At 38.7% G+C, this 18,067-nt stretch overlaps 1 long non-coding RNA gene across 1 annotated transcript; it reads right to left on the bottom strand.

Moving 5' to 3' along the window:
* Nucleotides 1–2,074: 2,074 nt before the first annotated feature.
* On the bottom strand, nt 2,075–17,787 carry LOC116052593. Its single transcript, XR_004105616.2, has 3 exons — nt 17,775–17,787; nt 12,645–12,650; nt 2,075–2,167 (listed from the first exon to the last, which is right to left on the bottom strand). It is a non-coding gene; the product is annotated as an uncharacterized LOC116052593 (long non-coding RNA).
* Between the last annotated feature and the right edge of the window lie 280 nt (nt 17,788–18,067).

The following is an 18,067-nucleotide window of genomic DNA, read 5'->3' as shown; positions in this document are numbered from 1 at the left end:
GAGATGCAACCAAAATGTTTGTTAAGCGCAGGCTATTGATATTACAATTTCTTTAGAGAGAGTTTTACTAGGAAAGGTGAACAGGCAGGATGGAGGTTGGCACCACAACGAGAAAGGTCAAAGCTATTTTAACTGTTGGTACTTTGTCAAACACTCTATCTTTATCTTTCTGAAGACTGAATATTTAAGACTTTTTGTGGTATTAAAAATATGTGGAAAATGACATAGTTGTCATAACATTTGTACAGCAAAATGTTTTTAAGAAGGATGGCTCCTCTCCCCGCCTCTCCCAGAGTAAGATTTAATGTGCACTGATGTCTGGATGAATAATGATGTTTCCATCGTAGCTGAAAAAAGAATTGCTTCATTTTTTGTGCCTCAGTTTCAAAGCATTATCAACACGCTGTAGCTCTCTAAATGTAGAGAAGGGAGGTTTTCACTCTCACACACTTACGCACGCACACAATTCCAGCTAAGACCTCCACAATGCAGGAATACACATTCACACACATCATCGTACACACACATAGTCTCACTGTGCAGACTGTTGTTTCAAATTCTCTGTGTGTTGAGTGATACAGACCACATAGGAAGGGAATTTTTCTGCTTTACATCCATTTTAAATTAGGAAAAGTCCAACCAATAGCCCACACACAACGCATACATTTTAGATTTCATTATTGTTCCAGGTGTAGGTACTGATGTTCCCATCTGTCTGTGGCATGCTGTATGGACAGTGTAATTTTTTACTTTAGCACTAGGAGTCCCCAAAGTCAAGAACGTTCAATATATTTCTTTCTTTTCATTTGTATTTCTTTTCTTTTTTCCGTAAGATTATTTTTTTGGGCATTTCCACCTTTAATGGACAGGACAGCTAGGTGAGAAAGGGGAGAAAGAGGGGGAAGACATGTAGGAAATAGTCACAGGTCGAAAGTCGAACCCTGGACCTCTGCGTCAAGGCATAAACCTCTTTGTCTATGTACTCCTGCTCTATCAAGTTAGCCAACCCGGCCTCTAATATATTTCTTGACACAAAATTTGCCTTGGCTTGTTTTAATCAAGCAAACAGCAAATGCTCAGCGGTCAGATGTGGTTAAACATCTTGGCAATGGTGAGATCCATAAGTCTCCAGCACTTGACAAACTCTTAATAATTTGTTTGTTCACCTACTGTACATTTCCATCACAGGTAACATCAAATGTAATGTATCCACCTTGAAGAAGTGAAGTCAAGGTGTGTAACGGAGGATTAGGGAACCCTTCAGAAATGTTCTTTGTTGGTCGACTTGAAAGACAAACAGCCACATTTTCCAAAAGTATTTTTTCTTGTTTTGGTCAGAGTAGTTCAAATATGAGACAGCATTTACAGAATAAGAATTTTTATTGCTTACAGGTGCAGAATGACCTAGTTGGGTCTGCTTCTTCTTCAGATGCTGGCGCATGACATGGGTTGTTGTGTAATTTGGACCAATATTGGACCAATCCCGTCTTAGATTATCATCTCTTTTTGTCTTGTGGAAGAAAACATAAAAGCAGCAAAAAAAAAAGTGATCTTGGCCTCTTAGTTCTTTTGCATGCTGTCAAGATTGTGGTGTAAGCGAGTAGAAAGGCAATCCAAATAGTGGAGGATAAAGTAAAAAAAGAAAGCACTATTACAGCCAAAAGCTGAGAGCAACATGATAGCAGATGGTCTCTTAAAGTGATGGTTCGGAGTAATTTCACCCTAGCCTGCTTTGCACCTTGACCTCGAGCCAAACAACCCCCCAAAAGCTTTTTTCCCTTGTTATAACGTTGGTCAAGTTAGCGTTATCAGCTGGTTAGCTTAGTGCAGGCGATAATGGATCCACGTTTGTATCTCGTAAATTACCCCACTAATAATGCCCATAATGATACCAAACTTCTACAGTAGTACAAATAGTTTCTGTACTTATAAAACGAGGCATTAGAAAGTTTGTAGCTACACCAGAAGTATATTTAAATAACACTTGCCTGATGGAAACTCCTCTCGGCTGCTACCGCGCTATCCCGCAAGATCACGCACAGAGCACAACATCTATTGCTTTTAAACCGGATATATACAACTGTGTGGCATCTTGTCCTATCGCCTCACGCTGCAGTAGCTGCTTCTGCTGTTCACTCTCTTCTTGATTCTTCTTTACCAGTAGTCTCTTCCCTTACAATCCTTTAAAGCCAAAGAAACTGTGTCTAACTGTACATGAGACCTTTTCTAGTGCACCTTCATGTCACAAAACTCTAAAGAAACTAATGTAGGCCAGGAACATATTGTTTTGAAACAAGGCCTGATCCAACAATTGTGAAACCATATGACTGAGAATCTTAACAGTTTTTACCTCAATATAATGCTGAATTCATAAGATCTTTTCTTAAAGTTGATAAAACAATAGGGTCGTAATCTAAATGTAGAGCAAAGCACTGATGAGGGGTTGTCAGCCACCGACATAACCAGCATGCAGGCAATATTCTGCCAGCACCTGTCATGGGCATTATGCATTATGTGCTCAAGACCTGCCGGTCCCTTCAGTAGAATAAGGCTGCTCAGCACATTTCACCAGAAACTTCCAGAAACTGTGTAAAACAATACCGGAACCATTAATGCTGGTTTCCTCGTTGTGCAGTCTGCAGTCTGATTGGAGATACAAATAAACAAAGCGAGACAGTGAGCAAAAAAAAAAAGTATTATTATTATTATTATTATTATTATTATTATTATTATAGTATTATTAGAGACTTTTGGGGCACATACATTCAGAAAGATCATACCTGAGAACAGAAAAAGACAGACACGAAGATGGAAAGGATACAGAGGAGATACCATTTAATCATGTTCTATAATATATAAAGAAGGAGAGGATGAGATGAAATAACCAGACACAAAACAGGATATCTGCCCCATTTATCAAATATCTGATATCTCCTTGAGGGAGTTCCCTGACCACCCAGCTAAAGGGTTTACAGTATGACTCACAGATACTAGAGAGATTAGTTTACACCACTATCACTGAGACTTTCTGGTATATCAAAGGACTGATCATATTCTTGACACAACAACCAACACATTTAGAGAAGTTACAGCTGCCCGGCGTCTCCCTCTCTGGATCAGGTGGTGGAGAACATGTTCAGACTTCCAGTAACTGTACTTATCACTTGGAACTAGATCGTTGATTGCTCTGGTAGAGAGTTAGCAGAGGCCACATACAGTCTGGGATGGAGATTCACCTCTGCCTATGCTTTACTACACTTAAGGGAAATACAAGAGAGCCCCAGATTTCTCAAACTGAACCCATCTTGTCAACCTTAAATAAAAGCATGGCTGATCTGTTCTCAAAATTCTATCTTCTTATGTCCCAAATCACTCAGACTATCAAGGTTGGTAAATGGAGCATGCGGTTAACTGACATAATTGACATCATTTCTATATGCTGAAATTGTCACACAGTCACTTCTTGCTGACATTTTGGGTGACCATGGTTTTATGTTGGGTTACAGTCAAGGTCATGCTAAGTGAAAGGGTTATTAAATTGTATATTTTGTTGGAGATATCGTCAATGAGAAAATAAGTCTTAGTTGATCATCTTCAGTTAAGATCTGATGGTTGCAATCTGGGTATGTAAATTGGATTTAAATCCAAAACCTCAGATGAAAATCCCAAATTCATATCAAATATATGAACCCAGCCAGCTTAACAGTGAAGACACACTGAATGCTGTAAGATGCAATGCAAAGCTTTCTATGAATCGCAAGAAGTTTGCTTCGCAAGGCATTTTGGAATAGCAGTCATCACGCGGCTGACCAGCGATGTGAAAATAGTAAGGTGGCGAAAGTCGAAAATGTAAACTTGATTTGAAAGGAGGAAATTCACACTGAAATACCAGAGTGATGTGCTGAAAAACTGACAGAGAAAAGGTGATGTAATTGTGAGAGAGAGGTCACGGAAGGCTTGTATCATGCGGACGCGCCGACAGTTTTGTTGTCATTACTTAGAATTCCTCATGGGGGCAGCAGAAACTACGCACTATAGCTTTAATGTTGCGAAATAAGACTGAAGTAAGTGTGAAGTAATTAAGGAAGACAGAGAGAAACGTGTCTATATGTCTAAACTCTATTTAATATAGGATGAACAAAATGATTGAATACAGAGATGTCAGAGAATTGTCTTTGTGGGTGAGGCATGTAAATGCATGATGTGCAAATGATGTGCATATGTTTAACAAAAACAGGGTGAAACATTAAATGAATGTCTGCGGGTGCATTAAAAAAAGACCTGCTTCGCCCCACATGATGTATATTCAAATTATATCTATAATCAGGACTTCTTTTGACCTGTTTTCCTGTTTCATTTACTTCTTTCTTTGTGCTTTCATTATGTGCGACTGATCACTGGCATCAAAGAAAAAACAAGTTACAAATATTGTGTTCTACCTACGTAGAGGACAGGAATTCATGTATCACACATGCTATGCAAAGTCAGAATAATTTACCTAAAAGCCAAGCTCAACAGGTACATTTGTGCTGTTTTAATATCCTCTCACAGTTTATTTCCTCTGTTACATTTTATTTCTCTCTATATCTTTTTAAACTGTTCTCCCTCATTTTCTCTCTTTGTTTTGTTCTGGCCTCTCTCTCTCTCTCTCTCTCGCTCTCTCTCTCTCTCTCTCTCTCTCTCTCTCTCTGGTTTCATTGCTTTTCACTGATTATCCCCATTACACCCAGATGTAAGCACTCAGAGTTCAAGAGGCAGGGTGGATGCACATTAAGAGATTTTGACCAGATTTACTCTCAATTAAAGAAACACAAATAACAAAAGTCCAAGCATTTGTCATAGTTTTTCCTTGGAGGCACTCCTAATCCAAAAATGTATCGCAAGGGTAACATTTAGTATAATTAGTTAGGGAAAGCTTGCAGGCCAAGTTCATGCTTTGTCAGAGTTGAGGTAATATAAACAAATGGCTCATGAAGTATCTCTCTATTAACATTATGAGTTAGTTTAATTGCATGGCTGCCAAGCACTGCCACAACAACAGTGACTCTGAAGTCTAATGAAGCAGCAGGAGTAAACAAGTGGCTGAAAGAGAATACATTATTTTTTTAAATAACAATGGCCAATAATTCAAATCCCCCTCAAATAATAATTATCTATGGCAAACCAAAGCCCTAATATTGTTAAAAGCACCACTTCTGTGAATCTGTGTTAACTGGCACGCAACATGTAACAATCTAACTTTATGCACTCGTAGCAAAATCTGTGAGGCCAAGGACATCAAAATGAAGTAGAGTATGTGGCGAAAAGAGCAGGAGGGACGGAATAGAAAGCAGGCAGCAGCGTCAGTGTCACAGAACAGGGTAAGATTGTTATATTTAGCTACCGTTACTAACAGTTGAGATAGCTAACGCTAGCGGCTCTTTGCTGCATGTCATTCCCTCTCCGTCTCTCTCTCCCTCTCTCTCTCTCTCTCTCTCTCTCTCTCTCTCTCTCTCTCTCTCTCTCTCCCCTTTCACATTTTCAGCTGTCCTATATAATAAAGGCCTAAAATGCCCAAAAAATAATCTTTAAAAAAACATCAAAATCTATTTCATTTTGTGAAATCTAAGAGAGCTGACACACCAGCCCGATAATCGGCCGTCGGACCGTCTGGCGAGGTCGGTGACTCGAGTCTGTTCGGTGTGTCCCGCGCCATCGGCCGTCCGAGGAGCCGTCGGCCTTCATTTGGGCCGACCCAACATGTTCAGTCCGGAGAGGGCAGTCGGGACTCACCCGGAAATGGCAAGCGGATGAGCCTCTCAAAATCTGGCGAAAATCTTTTAAACTGACCTTTGTTGATCTGAAATGAAGACAGATTCAGAAACTGCACGGCCTATTTCTCGCTTAAAATGTTTTCAGAAACACGTTTCGGTGAACTATTTTAGTACAATATGAGATTGTATTCTGAACAAGCCGCCATGACAGTCTGGCTGTGAATTTCCGGAGAAAAAAGAACCACGACGCGTTCGTCCAATCAGCTGCCGGTTTTCATTTTCTGGGAAACAATCAGACTGTTAATGGAAACAATACAGAGCAGCGCCGCCTGCTGCTATGGAGACGTATTATGTTTCGTGCACGCGCAGATGGTACGCTCAAGTCGGCGTCGCCTCAGTGTGTTCTGAGGCATTTTTTGGACCTCGGGGACCCGACTGATCAGTCCGACTGCCTTTTCTGCAGACGGTCGGCCCGTCTTTTTGGTGTGTCAGCACCTTAAGACCCAGTAGACTTTGTTTTGTCAGAAGATATCTAACACTATCTGGTGTAATTTACACCATGAACTTGAGAAATAATTTCACATCTTCAGCTGTCCTATATATTAAAGGCCTAAAATGCCCCTTTCTTTAAAAAAAACATCAAAATCTATTTCATTTTGTGAAATCTAAGACCCAGTAGACTTTGTTTTGTCAGAAGATATCTAACACTATCTGGTGTAATTTACACCATGAACTTGAGAAATAATTTGCCTCTTTTGATTCCTCACACCAGAAGAGTATAAAACATGTTTGATTAACATTCAGGACATCCTAGACAAGGTCTGAAGTGTAGGACTGGATTCAAGTGAACAGGGATGTGCCGACTCAAAGTGGGAGGTCGATAAAGCTCCATAATGGCATGCCAAGTATATTCCTGTTGTCTAGTGGGCACATGGTCTTACCTACAGCACATGTACAGGTTAGTTCATGTTCTCCCACTATGTGTGTTACATCCTGCAGTCTCAAACAATGAGAAAGGTGACACTCAGTGTTTACTGCGGAAGTTCATACTTGGCAGGATGGGAAAACCTTTAAAACACCATCTAGGTCAGCCAAAAGCAAAGAAAAAATAACTTTTGTAGTATCATTTAAGGTTTGGGGTTTGACATTTTGGGTTTTGAACTAGGAGGGAAGAGGATGAAGGAGAGGTGTGTGTGTTAAATCACAGGATGTGAATGATGCTGCTGTGGTTGTTCTTGAAGATGTTGATGTCTATATCTGGCACCTGATTTAGTTCTCATGAATATAAACAGCAGCACATGGTAAAATACCCAAATAGACAAACTGACCATAATGCTCAGCCACACTGAACAAGACGGTGAGAAAAATGCAACAGTGTCTCTGTAACTCTTATCTAATCATCTTCATTCGCAGGTGTAAACAAAGATGCTGCATTCAGGATCAAAGAGCAGTTGCCAGGGAAATGAAAACAAAAACACCAAGGTGTGCGTGTGGGTGTTTCAAGCTTTCCTGCGTTAGTTATCAGTACCTGTGCAGGTTTCTTTGTCTCCGTTGGTCTTTCTGTCGCATACATCTGTCTGGGTTATCAGTGTATGTTGTTGAGTTGATGAGGGTGAAAGAGTGTTTTGTGTGTGTGTTGGGGGGAAGCTGTTTTCCCTTTATCCAGCTGTTCAACAGTGTGCTATGTTCCAACATTTACACATTTTTAAAGAGAGCAAATGCCAGCTGAGGAGTGCTACTTCCACAAATTCTCTGTGGATCCACGGACATATCATGAGACACATTTGTGCTGTGTTCAACTTACCTGATCAGTTATTCTTTCAGAAATGGCCATTTTCACAAGAATGAGTGCAAACTTGTTGGTGTTTTGGTTTGTTTTCCTTGAGCAGTGATGTAATAGTGTTGCAAATTGGGAGGAGGCCTGTCTCCAGAAGTATAGGTTTACATGTATGTTATGGCTATCAGTTTTAATTATTTCAATTTTGTTTCCGAGAAATCATGTTTTTACATCAGTTTGAAACAGTAAATTGCTGTAAATATTACGGTTTTAATGAGCCAAAGCAGTCATTGCTGTGGAGGAGAAACCAGTTAGAGGCCTGAATGAGAACTGTAACAAATTCAAAATGGTTTGTTGTTGCAACGGGGAGGAAAACACTGTGCCATAGTGGCCTAATTTATCCAAAATTGAACAAGAATAAAAACAATTACATTGCTGAATGTTTTCTTAGATTTCTGAGAGCAATCTTTAGCTTTAACAGCAACATAATTTTAAGCTCTTTTTTTGATTTGATTTGATTTATTTTGGATTTGACAAACAACATAATCCAAAGGATAGCATGTTAAAGTGTAAACACTTATTTCCAACATGGTCCTTGGTGTTAAAACATGCAACACATAATGAAGACCTATTTCAGGTCAAAGACAATAACATATAATACAGATCATACAAGGTTTAAAAGCATTCTAAAATCAGAGAATCATAAATCACATAAAATAATTAGTCTACTCTAATTAAAAAATATTGGCTACTCTATTCCATAAAAAAGCCTTAACCTTGTGTCTAAAAGCCCCTCTGGTATTTACACTTTTGAGGGAAAGCGGCAGATAATTCCACAATGTTATACCTGTATAAAAAAAAAGAACTTCTAGCTGCATTGTTGACTCTGGGCACTTTACAAGAACGGACACTGGCCCTAGTATTGTGATTATGCTGTGTATGAACCATTTTTATATGGGAATGTAGATATTTGGGAGCAGAGCCATTTATGAGCTCAGTGATTGTTTCTAACCAAAATCTGAATGGGAGTCATAGTTGATTCCTGTACTTAGGTATGCATGTAGACACTGTTGTCGCTCATCTTTTCCACTGATGAACATTGTCTATCCAGAAAAAGAAGAGGCCTTTTACTTTTGAAGCCCTGGATGGCTGAAATGACTCTTTTCACTTTGCAGCTCTATTGAATAGCACTGTTGTTCAGCTGTATTTCGATCTTGCTCTTCTAAATATTCTGTGAATATCTTTTTCACAACATCCATACTTACTGACATCCAAAGTCTGTCCTTTTTAATGTATTTAAAAAAGTTCACTACAACCAGCCGTTGGTGTAAGTTTAACCTTTCCTGTGTTTGTGCACATGCATGCTACTGTATCTCAGGGTCACTGCACTTTGGCATCAGGGAAAGGATGTTTTCACTGCTGTTGCATGGCAACTATCACCGTAGAGACAGCCTGTTGCGGGCACAGATAGCAGTTCTATTGTGAGCGGTGTGGCGTTAAGGAAGCTGATCTCTGGGAATATAAGGATCATATCAGACGAGAGATGTTCATCTCACCACAGAACAGGGTCTTTGTGTGGATGTTTACAAGTCGTACAGAGGGGAGAAAGTGAGAAAGTCTTTGTTGACTGTGTATTGTGTGTGTGTGTGTGTGTGTGTGTGTGTGTGTGTGTGTGTGTGTGTGTGTGTGTGTTTGTTTGTGTGATTGTGTGCAAAGATGAGGAGAAGAGGGAGAAAAAGAGATCAGAGCCATGCAGCGTCATATCGTTCATGGGTTTCCTGTTGTTCTCTGAGTCACCAGTACAAAGGAGGCTTTCAGATAAGAATTAAACAAACAAACACAGAGAAACTACACTTCCCTCCATGATGTTGATATCAGTATGAACTGCCAGTAACTAACCACACACTGAATTACACCCACATGTGAATGTTGAACCTCTCATTCCAAAACCATATGCTGCTGTATTAATATGTATTTATATACTGCTATAACAGCTTCCATTTTTCTGGTTTCAGGCTTTTCACAAGATGTTGGAACCTGGCTGCAGGGATTTGCTCCAATTCAGCCACAAGAACACTAGGTCAAACACTGATGTTGGATTTTAATAGACTTCATTGTGTGCATGGGGACATATTGAAACAGAAAAGGGCCTTCTCAAACTGTTGCCACAATTTTCACATTTTACTATATCACAGACATTTCATCTTTTTAGGGTGTGAGTTTCTACAAAACACACTAACAGCTGATTATGAAAGAAGGTCTTAATAAAATGAAGTAAGTTGTTGAGCCTGATAAAAAGCTTTCATGAGGGTGAGAAAGTTAGGATGCGGCCAACACATCAAGCTGAAGGGGTTGCACCTCTAAAATGTAATAAAGCAATGAAAAGCAATAAGGTTATGTTTCTTGGTCATGATCCAGGTAACTGTCAATACACCTGCAGTTTTACTTAGACAGTTCCAGATCCAGCTTCAAAGAACCAGAAAATCCAGACTCATGTCAAATTGACACATACACAGAACAGGACCCAGGTTGCAGGTGGATGAGTTATAATTGAGCACACCTAAACAGGTCCAAACAGTCCTGTGCTGACATCCAATCAGCTTATTCATGCAAAATTTAGAGAGAAAAAAACATTGCACACTAGTAAGTAATTTTGTTGACCAATCAATAAATGCCTCAACCCAATTTCTCATATAGTGAACGTATAAAAGAAACTACTGTTACTCAAGCAGAATGAGTTCATTTGATTTACCTGGTTCAAATTTGATTCAGATTGTACTGATTTCTTAATTGAGTTATCAGTCCATTTATATATACATTCATACATTTGTTGTATCATTCATGTGTTAAAGTAAGACAGTGACTCAAACAGCAATAGCAGTTCCTCTGAATACAGAAAGTCAAGTGGTTCTGTCATCAGAATGGAAAGAAAAGGTTTTATTAAAACAAGCTTTATGGACCAGAGGTACCATTAATGGAGGAGGGGTTGGGGGGGGGGCAGCTCCATGGTTCTAAATTGGTCTATAAAAACAAAGTAAAATGTAACAGAAACCTGAATCTAATATAAAAGGAGAATGCTGAAATACATACAGGCTGAAGGACCCTGTAAATCAACTGATTAGGCCTTTGCAGGAATGGTAAACAGTATAAAAATTAATGGCTCTCTGCATGGGCTCGTGTGTGTGACTTCACCTACATTCATATACTTCCATGTGTGAACTTGGTAGTGTCCGTGTGCAGAGCGTAATCGGCAGTAAGTTATACTTGTAGTAATTCTGTGGAATTCCTGTGGACCTGTAGCAGCGCTCACAGCCAGTAAATACAGCCTGTTAAGCTGGGCTGATAACTTCGGCCCAGGACTCTGATTTACAGGTGGACAAACACAAGGTGACTCTGACTCTCGGTGTGGGTATGTGACTTTTGTGTTAGAGTGGAAAAAAAGACGAGATAAAGACAAATTTACTGCTTAACAAACAGTCTGTTACTTACAGGTTTGTCAGAGGAAGGAGGCAGGTGAGGTAATTACAGTCATGCAGTCCTGACAGTTAAGTACCTGAAAAAATCTGAAAAATGTGTCTTTGTTTAATTTATTTTAAATATAAGAGGACACTATGAATGCTCAGCTTGTCATCAACAGTAATGTACAAGGATGAATATCTGGTTACAACCTATATGATTCTTAACACTCTCAAGGCTATGGCGTCGTATATTATGATGACTTAAATAAGTATATAAGTATTTTTTTAAATAAAGTCTTTATACATTTAGTGCTCATAGTTTCACCATTGCTGGGTCTCATTTGAAAGTTCTGAAAACAGTTATCTGAAAGCTGAAAGCGATATTAGTCAATACCGAAACAACACTACAGTATATTCAATACCAAAGTTTGCGGAATATAAACATGTTTTTCTACAGAACCCTTTTTAATTCAACACAATATGCCAATGTTAATGTTATGATGAGCAAGATATTTGCTAAAGTACTTAGCTGGGTTAGAATTCAGATCTGGAAATATGAATGTCAAAGAATAAGTAACACAGCTAAGAATCTGAAGAAGAGTTCAATGCCAATTTTTTATACTTTTGATGGTACAATTACATCATATCTGGTGGTAGTTAATTGATTGAGGTATGATAACACAGTTAAGAAAAGTATGAAACAAGTGTGATGCTATCATTGTTAAATGATGATTAGTCTTCTGTATATATCTATACATATACAATACTGATTTGTGATGATGGTGATTTAACCATGATAACTGGGCGATATTATGATGGCTGATATATGGGTTTATGCTATGCTGTCACTGATCTAGCAAAACACTCATTGTTTTATATTGTACAGTGTGTGTCTTACATATTTTTGTTGTGTGTTTTATTTATTTTGTTATGTTTTATCTTTAGGTCTGTGTCTGTTCGACCTGTTGTTGTTTGTTTGACCTGGCTGCATGACAAACTTCCCCCTGGAGACAAAAAAAAAGTTAAAGTTGAATCTAAACAATGTATTTTTATGTATGTATGTATTATGTATGTAATTTTTATTTTGACTTTCTTTTCTATATTTTTTAACTTTCCAAATGTTCATCAGGTAGAAGGCTCTGGGCACAGGTTTGGGTTGGTGAAAATGATGACAAGCACCAAACTTAAAATAACGACAAGATGCTTTTGGTGCTTTTTGCTTTTGCTCTAACCCTAACCTTTGGAATCAGTAACAACCAATGACATACTCCATCCACATTAAACATGCTTTTAATTAAGTAAGAAAAGGAAGGGAGCTGGTCATTTTGGGTAATAAAATCCATTGAGGGTGACAAAGGGGAGTGTCTGGAATTTCGGACACAATTTGCACTGCAGATGTCCAAGAAGACAGAGGCAAAGAGAGGGATGGAAAAAGAGAGAACAGGACAGATGAGATGAGAGCGAGGAAACTAATAAATGTATTCTCTTTGTACATGCTCCCATTGGGCTCCATTCTTCACAAACATAACATACTGTATTTTATCACTGTTATGCTGATGACACACAACTGTACCTGTCTCTAAAAACAGGTAATACCAACTCTTTAAAGTCCCTTTTCACTGCCTGAAAGACATTAAGTGCCGGAGGGCTAACAACTTTCTCCTGCTCTTTATGTTGTTTGGACCCCCCAATTCAGTTGACGAACTTTCGAAACATTTTAGGACTTTAGCCTCAAATGTGCATCCTTTTGCCAGAAATCTAGGTTTCATCTTTGACCCAGCATTAACATTTGACAAACAAATTAGTGATGTTGTCAAATGTAGCTTTTTTCATCTCAGGACTATTGCTAAACCAAAATCCTTCCTCTGTCTTAAGGACTTGGAGACTTTTGTCTTGTATTGACTACTGCAATTCCTTGTATTCTGGGATTTGCCAATCATCTTTATCATGCCTGCAGCTTATCCAGAATGCGGCTGCTAGATTGTTGACTGGTACCAGAAGGAGGGATCATATCTCCTCGATATTGGCTTCTCTTCACTGGTTACCGGTTAAATATAGAATTGATATTAAGGTAATTTTACTTGTTTTTAAGGCATTAAATGGATTGGCCCCTTTATATTTGCTGATCTCCATACCCTACATCACTGGAACCTAATCTCAGGAACCTAAGATTGTCTAATCAGTTCCTTTTAGCTATTCCACAGTCTCGGATGAAAACAAAGGGTGATCGTGCCTTCTCCGTTGTGGCCCTGAGACTCTGGAACAAACTTCCCATTCATATTAGGTCCTCCTCTACTGCCGAGATCTCTTAAGTCTCGTCTTAAAACACATTTTTATTCTTTGGCATACGATTTGGTTTAGGGACATTTGTATAGAAGTCTGTTGTTTGTATGATGTTCATTGTGTCTATATTTTGTTTTTATAACATAATATAACTTTGTACAGCACTTTGTTCAGCCTAGGTTGTTTTAAATGTGCTCTATAAATAAATTTACATGACTTGACTAATAAATGGACTAAAATGGACTAGAAAGCAGATGGCAAGAAAGACAGATGTAAAATGACAGGAATTGAAACATCTGAAGCATATTAAATCAAAGTTTTAGCCAAAAAATCATTGCAAATTAAACTTTTACGTTTGACACAACTCAGGTTAAATCCTCAGCTAGAGGAAATATTTTTTCTGCTATTTCATAAAATAATAAAATGATCAGTGATATTTGGACTTACAGTATATCATAGCCAGGAAACTATACAACCCAAGGTTGTAACAAAGTTCAACACCTTTAAGAGTGCAGAGGGAGCGAGAGAAAGTGAGATATATATGGACTGAGTGTGAAAGGTGGGGGAGCTCAGAACATGAGCTCATGACTGCAGCATTAATGTAACATTAGTGTTAAGTGCTCGTAAAATCCTTCTTTGCGCTGCATTACCTCAGAGTGTGGGGGTGCGAGAAATTGAGTTAATAATATCACTATTATAAAAACTTTCATTTTTAATGTTTTTAATGAAACATCTCAGAACAGAGTGGAGGAAAATGTATGAAATAACACCTCAGCCACCAGCTCCCAAACACAGTCATATATACGGACATGCAGACTATTTACAGCAGCACTAAAGATACTGAATACTATATGATGCAGTGCCAGTGGCCCACACAGGCACAACTGGCATGGAAATACTTAACTGTACGTACATGCAGTCAGAGCGTCTCCTTCCTCTCTACATATTGTGTTTTGTCCCCGAATGATCATAAATATGACAAAATCACTGCTGTGAGTTAGTTTAAGAGAATTTTAATGCTAAATGCTCACCAGGAAGCTTTACTCACAGTGCTGGTTTCTTTTTCTCATCACTTATGATGAACAGGATTTGCTGATGTTTGTTCCCAACAGTGCCAAGACCAAGAATTACAAATAATTTCAACTTGTTGCACTGGCATCCAAGTATTGTAAACGGCCAATGGCCACTTCTCCCGTGTGTTTAAGCCCTGACCCGGCCAGCTAGAGACCTTTCTGTGTCAAGTTCGTATGTTCTCCATATGACTGCATGTGTCCTCCCACAGTCCATGCAGGTTAGGTTAAATTGCCTGAATGTCCCTGTCCAGTGTGTGCTGGGATAGGCTCCGTCCCTTACCCCAAAGATAAGCATAGGACTAGTTACAGAAATATCAACATATTTAGCTTCAAAAGAAGCACTCATTTCAATAAAATAATGTTATAATGTGGGTACATCACTATGTTTACAAACTCATGTTGTGTGGGCAGGCATTGTCCAAACCCTCAGAATTTTATTTAAAAATTTGTCTCAAAAGGTCGAAGAAATTCAACATTACTAATTTCCATTTTATGTATGGTGCAGACATTAAAAGGTACATGTTGGGTTATCACTTTGAGTATTATAGAATTATAAATCGGTACTATTAGTAAGTCTATCATATGAGAAATAAATAAAGAAGTTGTACTTAAAACACATAAAATAGCATAAAATAACAACACTTTCATTTTGCCACCAGAATACCCTACAACTGAAACATCGCATTGTGTCATTGTCATTAGGGAGTCTCACACACTCCTATCACAACCTGCATTCATCCCACATCTGGTATCATCACTGGGCAAAGTGATGCCGGTGCTGACCCTGAATCAGTCCAGTCTCAGGTTTGGTTACACTATGTCACACTAGGTTAAGCAATGTCCTGTTGTATTCTGTCCTATACCATTCTGTGCTTTTACAGCTGGCTCCATTACATTACACTTTTTATTTTCCCAGTCTGAGGGCTAAATATCTCCCTTTAGCTTAACAGGCCCCCATGGTTGCTTGGACCGATGTGTTGTATATGTGTGTCCGTGTGGTAATGTGTGTGTATTTAGGTGCGGCGGGGGGTCAGACTACCTGGCATCCAGATGTGGAACAAGAAGTTCAGCTTGAAACAAAGCTATTGTTTCCTACAAACTGTACAGATTCTGTGACCGCTGTAGTAGATCTGGTATTATTGTAATGTAGTAGAAGACAGGTGATAATGGTAGCAGTAGCAGCAGTGCCACTTCCAGGATGCCACAGGTAGCAGGGGTATTAGTAACAGTAGTAGTTTTAGCAGTATAGTACTAGAGCAGTAACAAGAGTAATGGTAGTAGTACTGTAGAGGTAGTAAAAAGCAATGTATACTGTATATTGAGCACTAAAAGACCAGATTTCACATTTCATGTCTATTTGTAACCATAATTGTGTAGTTCATGAGTTTGAGGGTTTTTTTTGTATTTTATTATTATTCAAAATAAACTACTTCAACTGCTTTGTAATTTAGTTTGAGGTTTTTTTTCAACACAGGTAATCTAGATGAAGTAACAATAGTATAGGTGGGGAAATGATAGCTTTCCCCGTGTTCAAAATAATGCATCTTAGCACAAGTAGTTGCATGTTAGAAAAGTGTACGTTGAAATACAAGAACTTTAAAAGAACTTTGATTTCCAACATTTCCAACACAGATGAAACTTTCTGCACAATTCATATACATTTATTAAATATCAATTAATCAAATAAAAGTTGGGTCTTTCAAACGCAAGTACCAGCCAAGTAGAGTTTCAGTTTAGTTTTTTTGTATATTTAGTGTGAAGGATGTCATAAAAACCTAATGGCAAGCAGATAGAATAAAACACATTTGATAAACATAAAGTTTGAAAATTGGTTAATTTTGATGGAACTACAACAGGAAGGTGAACATTATCGAGCTACCAAGGTTAAAAGAAATTCCCACTTGAATCTTGTTTTCCGATCTAGATCCCAGTGTAACTACGGTGATAATAATAATACAGCAGACAAGTTTTTAAATTGTAGTCATTCCTTGTTCTGTTTGGGGGCAAGACTCAGTGGGGTTGCTGGGTTCCACTTATGAACTTGAATGTATCTCATGTCCTCTTTACAACATGTTTTACTTTTTTTCTGTTGCTGTCCAGAGTGTGCTATCTAACTAGCACGGAAATAATAATGCAAAAAGTCCATAAATGCCAAAAAAAGTCCCTAAATGCCAAAAACATATTTTGAGAAATGGGAAGTGAATTCAAAAGCTGCCCAAAATCTCTCTCTCTCTCTCTCTCTCTCTCTCTCTCTCTCTCTCTCTCTCTCTCTCTCTCTCTCTCTCTCTCTCTTTCTCTCTCTCTCTCTCTCTCTCTTTCTCTCTCTCTCTCTCTCTCTCTCTCCTGCTCTCTCCTTCTTGCTCTCTCTCCCTCTGCAGCCGTTTTCCATTATCAGTGCCCAAACCAGCTTGTTAAAAACAGTGAAACTCAAACCACAGTTTTGAAAATTACAGAATTCCTTCATAAATGCCCAGCCCTCCCTACGGCTACGCAGGGTTCAGGCTTGAGGTGAGACCGCCAAACTACAATATACACACACACACACACACACACACACACACACACACACACACACACATGCTACACAGTATATGTACGTGAATCTACACACATTTTAAGCACATGCATACATTTGCACTAAGAAAGAAAAGAAAAGACATTGTATAAATACATGCTTACGCACGCGCGAGCACACACACACACACACACACACACACACACACACACACGTGCACAGTAATAGCCTTGTGGCATCACCCTCTTTCCTTCCCTCCTTTAAAACTTTGCAACTTGCCTGCAACAACTGAGGCTGCCGCATAGCAACTGGTCAGATCGCCCTAGCAACAACAACATTATCACTCATTTGACCTATTCATGACAGAAAAGTAATAATGAAACTTTTTTTTTTTTTTACACTTGTAGGGTTTACTTTGAGAGATTAAAACTTTCTTAACTATTTGCTCTGCAACCCTGTTCCCATGTTATGTTCTGTTGTTTCTTTACATTGAAAACATTACCTGTAATACTGCTTTAAATGGTATGTTCAAGAGTAACAATAAACAGCTTTCAATTTTTTATCAGACTTAAAAGTGTTTTTGCCAGCAGGACACCTGGCTGCTCGGTAGATTGCTTTTCCAAATCTTTGAACTGGCAGGTAAATTGGGGCAGGTATGGTGATGCTGAATAAATTACACTTCTCTGCAGCTGCTGTCTAATTTCCCTCGTGTATGTTTGTGCGTGCCCTCCTATCACCAAACCCTCTCCAACCTGGCTAATAAATTTTAATCATTCTCAGCTGCTCTACATGTAAAGGTGTTAAATTGCTTAAATCTAACAGCATTCATGCTCTGTAGCTACAAATAAAAATGTGGAAATGGACAGCCAGTCTTTCCATGTTACATTTGACTTGTGCAGCTGATACAGAAACAACGCATTTGATGCTGAACTAAGGAGTAAGAATGGAATAACACCAAGTCACAAGTGTTTCACACATACACACCATTCAGTTTCACTCTCCATGAGTAATTCTATGTTTTGCTTTAAGGGAAATTGGTGCACTTTGGCCATAATTGTTTCAAAACTGCTAGCTAATTATGACCTTTTGAAAACAAAGTGTACAGATTGAATGTGACATTTTGCTGCGCCTGCAGAATATGAACGCCCTCTTGCACTGGCTGAAGCCCAGTAAAACCTAATAATGAAAACAACCATGTTCTAACTAGG

Source organism: Sander lucioperca, chromosome 1 (assembly GCF_008315115.2).
Source record: "Sander lucioperca isolate FBNREF2018 chromosome 1, SLUC_FBN_1.2, whole genome shotgun sequence".
Lineage (NCBI taxonomy): Eukaryota > Metazoa > Chordata > Actinopteri > Perciformes > Percidae > Sander > Sander lucioperca.
Note: the sequence above shows the minus strand (reverse complement) of the source record. Positions and strands in the feature narration are given on the sequence as shown.